General features: G+C 41.3%; 1 pseudogene; it reads left to right on the top strand.

Moving 5' to 3' along the window:
- The first annotated feature begins 434 nt into the window (after positions 1-434).
- Positions 435-4,259, top strand: LOC121299562 (annotated as a pseudogene).
- Positions 4,260-10,315: the final 6,056 nt, after the last annotated feature.

The raw sequence follows: 10,315 nt of genomic DNA, 5'->3' as shown, positions 1-10,315 counted from the left end.
TGAAGAGATGAATATGTAGTTATACTTAAACAATATTTGTTTTTCCATTCTGCACAATAATTAATAATAATAATTAAAAGTAGTTTCCATTAGTTATCCCAAGTTATAAAAAGTTATCAATATGTACATAACTGTGAGCACTTTAATTTCTGGCTATCAGATGCAGCACTGTACCTACAGACAGCCTGCTCTTATAGTATATTAATAGCATAGTAACACTATATTAACTGATGACCCCAAGTTTTTATCTCTAAGGTTAAAAACAATATGTGGGCAAGTCCTTTTGAAGAGTCAAAAACAGGGTGCTGGTGTTCTATTAAATAAAGTCTGATTAGATTGGAGGAATGTGAGGGCGTCCTGGATGGTATAAAAGTGGCAGCTCAGCCCCAGTTTCAGTGCATCCAGGAAAGCAGAGGAAGTGGTTGGGAAAGATGATGAAGTGGTTGATTGTTGCTTTGGCGTGCTTGACTCTGTCAGAGGGACTTATCAGGTGAAAACACTTTCATGCTTTTCAACACTTTCATGCATTGTGTGTCTTTTCCTCCTATGCAGCATGCTGTACTGTGTGTTGCTTTGATGTTTATATGGGAGAAATGTAATCGATGTGCGCTTCTTCCCTCAGGGTCCCTCTGAAGAAGTTCAAGTCTGTCCGCCAGCAGATGAGGGAGAACGGGAAGCTGAAGGCAATCCATTACACTGATCCTGGCCTCAAGTACCAGGGCCTGCACCCCAATGCCTACGCCACCTCCACCAACGAGCCTTGACGTCACCATTGACGTCATTCTCTTTTGTTTCTCAGCAAACCACCCTTTGTTCAACCCCTCTCAGTCCTCCACCTGGTCCAGTAATGGGCAGTCCTTCTCCCTGCAGTACGGCACTGGGAGCCTCACTGGGGTCTTCGGCTATGACACTGTCACTGTGAGTACCCCGGGCTTCAGATCCACAGAGACGGGGATGTGTGGGTAGAGAAATACGCAGGGAGAATAAGAACGTCTGTAATAATAAGAATAGTCCTCATTTGAGGACAGGCTACTTTGTAGCTCTTTGGAGCCTTTTTAAGTGGCATCTACCTGTTACTTGCATGTTCTCTTTAACTATTTTGTTATGATAAGTTACTCTAAATTTGTTTACAGTAAAATTCAAATCTAAATGTAACTGATAATTCTACAATTATTGCCTTTCAGATAATTTTATGACGCCTCAATATAAAATAAGAAACTGAAGCCTAACAGATACATTTCTTGATGTTTTCCTCCGAACAGTGATGCTAAATCTCTATTAGTTACGTTGGGTTTCAAATCTGGCCTGAAATTTCACTGGTCTTATTACTGTCCTCAAAATAGGACACAGCAGTTTGTAGCAAAAACAAAGGATTGACATTTTCTCTGTGAAGAAATATTGATTCGGAATGCATCAAATCCCATAAATACAGCTTGTGTTCTGATTTTCTTGTAATAACATGCAGAGTAAAGAGTTTCCAGATTTGACAGGTCTGCTGCTGCACAGTGCTGCCCAGTCTAACCACTAACTCTCCTGCTGCTCAGATCGGAGGCATTACCATCAGCAACCAGGAGGTGGGTCTGAGCACCAATGAGCCCGGCACCAACTTTGTGTACGCCCAGTTTGATGGCATCCTCGGCCTGGCCTACCCCAGCATCGCAGCAGGAGGAGAGACCCCTGTCATGGACACTATGATGCAGCAGGGCTTGCTGCAGGCCAACGTTTTTGCCTTCTACCTGAGCCAGTATGTTAGCCCCAATACTCTATTATTTAAGGGATAGATTATAATTCTACAGCAGTTTTCAACATCAGTTATAACTTGTTATAGATACAGTTGATCTTTTTTTTAAAATATGCTTTATTTTGATGCTTTTTTTTTCAGGAATGAGGCCCAAGGCAGCGAGGTGACATTTGGAGGTGTTGATCAGAGCCGATACACTGGCAGCATCTACTGGACTGATGTCACTAGTGAGACGTACTGGCAGATTGCAATTAATGGTAGGTGCTCCTTCGTTATCTCTCTCTACCTTAACCTAAACCATGTCATTGCATGCAGACGGCAGCTCTACATTTCAAACAGCACTTCACACGCATTGCTGTCTTCAATATGTCTCCGGACCGCTGCAAATGAAACCCTTTTAGACTTTAGCTTTGAAAGCAACGACCACTTAAGGCTCAAGCCTAAAACTGTTTTGATTTTTTAGCTTCTCAATCAACAACCAGCAGACTGGCTGGTGCAGCAATGGCTGCCAGGCTATTGTGGACACAGGCACTTCCCTCCTCACCTGCCCTCAGCAGTACCTGGGATACCTGCAGCAGTACATTGGAGCTCAGGCTAACGAGAATGGGGAGGTGAGTACTCACACTGCATTGGAACTCAGCATAACCAGTCTCCACTGTAACTAGGGATTAAATAGCAGCTCAGTCTACACACACATTGTAAACTGTACTGTACTTTATATGTTCCTGTGACGGAAAGATGAGTTCTGGTGATAAATCTTCCTCCCGACCTGTGAGGGTGCTAAAGAAAGGGAGGAGAAGTATCTGGAAGGGCTGGCCTGACAGTTCGTTTCCGGGTCAGGGAAGTGGGTCAGCCTGGAGGGAAGCGCGACTCTGTTGTAAGACCATATTGATTTGAAAGGTAAACGAGAGGCAGCTGCAAGTAATAAGGCAGCTGCAACTGTTTATCTCGATATCATGCTGGATTACATATAGGGGCCAGGGTAACGCTGATCTTCTCCTTCGTTTGGATTAAACGAGTTGAGAGAGAGAAGGACTGAGAGAGGAGCTCTCAGAGTGGATTGTGTTCGTGTTTTGTATTGTTGTGTCTGTCCGTGTAACTGTCTGTTTTTGTATTCAGCACTAGACAGTTAACGCACATCTCCAGAGCTGTCGAAAGGAGAGCACTATCCGGAGCACCACTGCACTGAGCACCTGCACGTTTTCGATCACCCAGGACTGGTGACCGTACCGCTGTTTTTTGTTCGGGACTGTGCCCTTGTTTTCATTATCCCCCTGCTTTACACATTGTTGAGTATTACCGGGGATTTATTATTTTTGACGGTCGCCAGACCTGGAAAAGAACAATAAAGCACTTATTCACTGAATCACTGTTGTCTGTTCATCACTCCTGCACCGCATCACCGCGACATCTGTTCCCCTTACCAGCCACTTTGCCACAGTCCCTAATTGCACTGTGGTTGCATTTGTCTTTCAACAGCGTGTGCAAATACTGGTACAAGAGACTTTAGCAACATCCTTATTTTTGTATTTTTTTATTTTTATAATTGTCATTTTGTTAATAAACATGAGGCTGCATTTCGTCTGTGCAATGATTGCATTTTTACAGTAACAATTATAAGTATAACAAAAACATCTCCAATTAAAAGGTAAAAAACAATCGATTCATGGAGACTCCATTTAAATATATACATGTTAGTGTGTTTTGCATGGGGAAGGGTTTGGGTTTGATTTCCAATATGTGCTGTATAATCTTAATGCTTGTTCCTTGTTATTTTCAGTACATAATTGATTGCAACAACCTGGCTAACATGCCTACTATTTCCTTTAACATCAATGGAATGAACTTCCCCCTGCCCCCATCTGCCTACACCATCGTTGTAAGTAATGTCCCCTTTCCTCTGTGCCTCACAGAGAATCCAGTGTTCTGTCTTGATTACAGGTTATTACATTGTGTGTGGGGGTCTCTTATTGTATAGGATGTGATTGTGCAGTTTTGTGTGAGAGAACACCCTCCACATAACAGATCTTGCACACAGAAACTACTATTAAACACAAAAACTTTAGAATGATGGCCTGTGTTCATGCACAGGATGACATCACTACACAGGACAAGATGCATTTAGAATTTAGAGAAATACTTGGTATAATGGTTATCGGTTGGTTTTTACGTGATTTATAATCGGTATTCAATACAGGGCATCCATACCTTCAAACATTATTGGTACACATGTGCAACCACGTTCATGTTTAGTTTTTTTTATAAACTCACTATGTATTTCTCTAATGTTGTTCCCCCCTGACATTCTTCTTTCTCTCTTCCTCCAGAAAAACCAGAACGGACAACAGTACTGCACCAGCGGCATCATGGGTACCTACCTGCCTTCCCAGAACGGCCAGCCCCTGTGGATTCTGGGAGATGTGTTCCTGAGGCAGTATTACTCTGTCTACAACAGGCAGAACAACAGCGTTGGATTCGCCACTGCTGCTTAAGCACCTCCCATTCACTCCAGCCTCTGTCCAATCCCTTTGTAACACGCCTTGAACCAACCAACCAGAACGACTCCACAATGTTGTCTTCAGCGTGTTGAGCGAGTAAGCAAACGCATATTGTAATGGATCGTCTCCTAGTGGCTCATGAGTAAATAACACTGACATCAGTGTAAGAGCCACTCTTAACCTCTTGATTACAGAGCTCGATGGATGGCAAGTCGTTCGTCTCGGAATTGCATGGTTTGTGGTTTGCGTCCAGCCCTTGCATTTCCATTCAATGCAATGGGCTGAGAAGCAAACTGAATACAATACCAAGCTGCAATCATTGCATTTTCATTGATTTTGACCTCCAAGACAATTTTAAGCCTCCCTTAGAACCTACACAGCAGGACAAGATTAGCATGAAGTCAATATTAAGCATCATTGTAAAAGTTTACTGCAGTATTCCATATTAAAAGCACAGTGTAGTAATTGATTACAGTACGCTGCTGCCCTTCACTGTGCTGTAGCCTAGAGTCACAGTTATGAGGCTGTCCTATCTGTGTTCCACCTCCTAACAAGAAAAGTGCTGGTGGAATGACATTACTGGGAAAATGCTACATCATAGCTGGTGCCATGGAATTAAGTGCTGCCTTGCACAGGGAGGACATTGTAATAGCTCAGATATTTCAACATGCATCGGGGTGTGTGACTCTCTGTGAGTAGGTGCTTGGCGAGTAGGTGCAGTGTTCATATTACCTATATGAGATTAGGATATATATATATATATATATATATATATATATATATATATATATATATATATATATATATATATTGGATGTAAGGTATATTGGCAGCCCATGGAATGGGAAGCAAAGCTGCACTTGTGGTTTGGATTGGTGAAAGTAAAGATCCATTACTGAGGAGAAGGACAGGGCTGGCTGGCCTTGTGTGCTTCATATATATTTTCTATTGATCTTCAGATATTCATCTTACACATATCTCATTATATAAAGATATCACTATTGAACTGCTTGAACTTTTGAACGTTGCTAGTGTCAATTGTTGCTATAGTGGTTGCCGTTCAACCAGGAGAAACACATTCATTACGGAAATCAAGTAATTGCATTATAATATACAGTACCATGAAAAAGTATTTGCCCCCCTGTCTGATTTTTCGCATTTTTTTATATTTTTGACATTGAATGTTATCATATCTTCAACTGAATACTAATATTAGATAAAAAGGACCCTGCGTGAACACATAACACAACATTTTGATACTTATTTTATGTATTTATTAAAGAAAGTTATGCAACACCCAATGCCCCTGTGTGAAAAAGTAATCGCCCCCTTAGACTCAATAACTGGTTATGCCACCTTTAGCAGCAATAACTGCAACCAAATGCTTCCTGTAGTTGTTGATCAGCCTCTTACAGCACTGTGGAGGAATTTTGGCCCACTCCTTCATGCAGAACTGCTTCAACTCAATGACATTTGTGGGTTTTCGAGCATGAACTGCTCGTTTCAGGTCCTGCCACAACATCTCAATGGGGTTTAGGTCTGGACTTTGACTAGGCCATTCCAAAACTTTAACTTTCTTGTTCTTCAACCATTCTGATGTAGACTTGCTTGTGTGTTTCGGATCATTGTCTTGCTGCATGACCCATCTGCGCTTCAGCTTCAGCTCACGGACGGATGGCCTGACATTCTCCTGTAGAATTCTCTTATACAGAGCAGAATTCAAGGTTCCTTCAATGATGGCAAGTCGTCCAGGTCCTGATGCAGCAAAGCATCCCCAAATCATGACACTACCACCACCATGCTTGACCGTTGGGATGGGGTTGTTACTGCTGGCCCCAATCAGACCTGATTGTTAACCAAAGTATTCAAACAGCTGACCCTAATTATCCCTTTAACTGGGTTGAGTTAACTAGGGGGACAATAACTTTTTCACACCTGAAGATTGCATGTTTGATTACCTTGCACACCAAACACATCAAAGAAGCACCAAACTTCAGTGTCATTTTTTCATGTGTGTGTGTGTGTGTGTGTGTGTGTGTGTGTGTGTGTGTGTGCACTGTAACTGTTATGTGGCGGATATTTTAGAAATTAATATTGATTATCTCGGGTAAATTAAATAAAGCACAGTTAGTATATTGGTTAATTGTAGTATCTTAAAAGAAAATATTATCAAACTTTAACCAGTTAATATAAAAAAATTCAATTAAAATACCAAGATTAACTTTATAGTTAATGTTATATAGCTATTGTAATATTTTAAACAATGTTCCCCATTAACTTTCAATGTTACATATGTTATATTAAGAACTCAATACATGTTCACACAATGGATTAATTTCACATTTTATCATACACAATTTAAACAAATTGATCCTATAATTTCAGTGCACCATGGAAATTCAATAAATATATATTAACCAGACCCTCGTTGGTAACACTTTATATTAAGGTGCTGCTTATTAATGTTTTAGAAATATATTATATATGCTTAATAACTATGTTATAGGGTGTTAATAAATCATTCTAGGTGCTTTATAACCATGCGATAGACATAGATGGAATTACATTTAAACATCCCAAAGTACAATAGTTGGCTAAAAACTGTCCCTTTATAAAACTGTAATTCCGTCTATGGCTATTACATGGTTATAAACCACATATGGTGCTTTATTAACACTTTATAACACAGTTATTAAGCAGCTATGATATATATATAAATCGTTTATAAAACTTTAATAAGCAGCACCTTAATATAAAGTGTTACCCTTTCATTTTAGGAATAGGTTGAAACAGTTTTGGAATAAAGATGTCAGCTCCTCCTGGTGAAGAAGATTTTGTTTCCAATGTTTGCAATGATTGTTTTACTTTGCCTGGTGATTCCTCAAAGAAAATAACTTGTGGCCGAACAGGATACAAGCCGCTATTTTCCGAACAAACCGAGAATTCTTTAGCTAAAGTCTTCCGCTACTAAGATCCTTGTGGGTTTCAGAACAGGATTGGGAATGTTTAAGGTTTAATGCACCGCAGCCTCAAAAACTTTCAGAATGTATTTCAATGGGGCTTGGGAGGGGGTGTTTTACATGGGCTAGCTTCAATGCACAAGGTTCCTGTGACTGTAACCATTGCTGATTTCTGGTTACATGTGTCACAAAGGATTGTGACCTGTATCATTGTGTTCCGTAAAAGGGATTGAGTAGAGAATACTTTCTCCAGGCACTGGCCTTAATCTTTGGGGGTTCAGAATGGGTAGACAGCAGTCCCTCTGAGCCTGACCAGCAGCCTTATTCTGAGCTGATGACCCTAAATGTATGACTCTTAAATGTCTGACACTACTGTCCTTCAATACCCCAGGTAAACAAAGAAACTGGCAGCTGCACTTCAGAACACTGCAAAGCTGGCCCCTGTTTGAGGTTTAATTCAGGCTTTACTCTACAATGGATTGGGGAAAGCTAGTTCTCAGTAGGATTCAGTGTAGTGCTGCTGAGCAGTTTCTGCCAGTAACAGTAAAGCAGAGCAAGCATGATGCTGGAGCTCTGACCCAAGTAGTGTGGTTCCCTCCTGTCTGCTCCTGGGCTGGTTCCTATGTAGTCTTGGTGTCCAATGGTCCTTCTCCAGACCCTTCCCCCAAAGTTCAAAGCTGCTCTTTCTAGGATGAAAGCAAGATTAAACCAGGAGTAGAAATCCTGTATTTATTTAAAGGGGCCAATGACATTCAGCTGTGCTGGCGGCGTACATTTTACCCATATGGGGTAAGAGGATATGTTTTTGTCCTACTCATGCATCCTACTGAGTGAATGATCTAGGCTCTAGGAGTGACATGCCTGTGCAGCTCTAAACCCCCAACCCCTAGCTTTCTGGATGCATGAATTTATTCTGGATCACCTTTTTGGGGGATTTTTCAGTGCTTTATAATGTCATGGTGTGGGTTTGTGTTGGTTTTTGTGGAGTAATCCCAATGCATTACATTCTAAACCCACTTTGGAAGTACATCGTGTTCAGCACAGTCTTAGAGACACTCGGGGTAACAATACAACCCATGTGCAGATAATGGGGCAATACAGCACTGGAAATTCACGAACTTACTTTAAAGTGAATTCGTAGTTTTGAGAGTTCAAAATCCCACTGTGAAAAAGACTGCGGTTTGGACTGGATATTTGATCCAGCCATTTCCTTGAATTCCTTCTTTCTTAACAATGTGTAAATTTCCACAAATAATGATGCCTTTGAAAAAGATCCCTGTGGTGCCAGGACTCCGGTATGGGGTTAAATATTTGCTAAATATAGCGCATGAATTCAATCCTTGATTCCTGGACAGTTTGAATAAGAAACCTATAAACCTAATTGCTCTAAATAACATGCTTGTGATGTTCGTTATATATTCATTTTATTTCAAGTCACTTTTGAGTAGAAAAGGCAGGAGAAATACAGAGCGCTGTAGATTAGATGATAAAACTGACCTTGTATTGGCATTGGCTAAGTGCTCGCACACACACACACACACACACACACACACACACACACACACACAAAAACACACAACCCCCAGTGGGAGTGCATAAGCTGTGGCTCTTGTGAAGGAGAGGGATTATTTGTAATCAGCTACAGACCCTGCAGTGCTCCACTGAAGCACCTCACTCCTGAGCTGAATACCCTGTAACCAGTGCTGGTTCTTTCTCGTGCAAAAGGCCCATCGTGTGCAGCTGTGTCCTCGGCACAATAAGTTCGGCAGATTGAAAATTGCGCTGGGGCACATAATGACAAAGCATATCCTTCAAGTAAGCTGGACCCAAGCCATGTAAACACTTGTAAGCAGCAAAATCAAGTAAGCAGCAAAATCTTGTGATCAATTCTGTATATCCTGAGATCGCAATCTTCATTAGACTTACAGCTAGTTTTAGTCAATTGAGGTCATGGTGCAGTTTCACATCTGTGTCTATTGCTCTCTTTCATTTTATGCAGCACATGGTGGAGTGCAATACGATGAGCGATCTGCCGTATCTGACCTTCACCATCAACGGCATTGACTTTGTCTCCCTAAGCCTACACTATTAACATGAGTTCTCAGTATCTGCCTTTACTACATTCCTCCAGAACACAGCCTAAAGTGTTAACTAGTAATGTTGACATTGTTTCTTTGCGTTTCTTTTTGCATGTTTGCATGTCCTTCCCCACTGACCTTGCTGTTGTTTGTCCTTGCAGAACCTTCAGGATTGGCGTTCAGAGCACCTTGCTTCCGTCGTACACCAGAGAGCCGCTGCGGATCCTGGGCGATGTGTTCCTCCGCTAGCCTTACTCTGTGTACGACCGAGGGAACGGCAGAGTGGGACAGCCAGCTCTCCACCTGCAGCTTGGACAGTGATTCCAACAGGCAGCTGTTAATAATCACCATTAATTTTATAAATCACACAGTAAAATAAAGAGCTGCTACAATAGAAACATATTTTGGGGAATGCCTTTTTACTTTTCCTTTGTAATAACAGTAGGTGTGTGTGGCAGAGCAGAGCTCAGCCCTTTATAAATTGGCAGGGATGTGGTTAAATTCCCCTACCTGCCTGGGTTTATTGTGTTCAGATGGCTGGGGTTGATTAGAGTAATTAATGATCAATCAGCACCCAGCCACCTGACATAGAAGGAGGCCTCTGTGTCCCATTAGGGGAGGGAGCTGAGGAAGCAAGCTGGTGTTTGTGCTTGCTGTTTTTTGGTTTGCTGTTTTGTGTTTTTTTGTATTTTCTGATCCAGTGAAGGCATCGCCCAGCCTGGAAACCTTTATTTTTGTAAGTCTTGTTCTGTGTTTTTCTATTTGTGCTTAAATACCTTTGTTTTGGCCCTTGTGCCCTTTTATTTTGTGATTTGGATAATAAAAGTATTATTTTGTTGAACTGCAGTCTGTCTCTGGGCCTCTATCCACTTGCCAGCCTGTCACAGTGTGATTTCTGAACTAGGCAAACAGCTAATCAGTTATTCTAGAAAACCCAACAAAAGATCTTCCCAAGAATGTTTCTTCTTTTATTTTATTTTAACACTGTTCTGATCTGAGATGATATAAAGGAATGGAGAGGCAGGCAGGGGTAACAGC

This window comes from Polyodon spathula, chromosome 25, assembly GCF_017654505.1.
Source record: "Polyodon spathula isolate WHYD16114869_AA chromosome 25, ASM1765450v1, whole genome shotgun sequence".
Classification (NCBI taxonomy): domain Eukaryota; kingdom Metazoa; phylum Chordata; class Actinopteri; order Acipenseriformes; family Polyodontidae; genus Polyodon; species Polyodon spathula.
The sequence above is the reverse complement of the archived record's forward strand: the minus strand, read 5'-3'. Positions and strand labels throughout refer to the sequence as shown.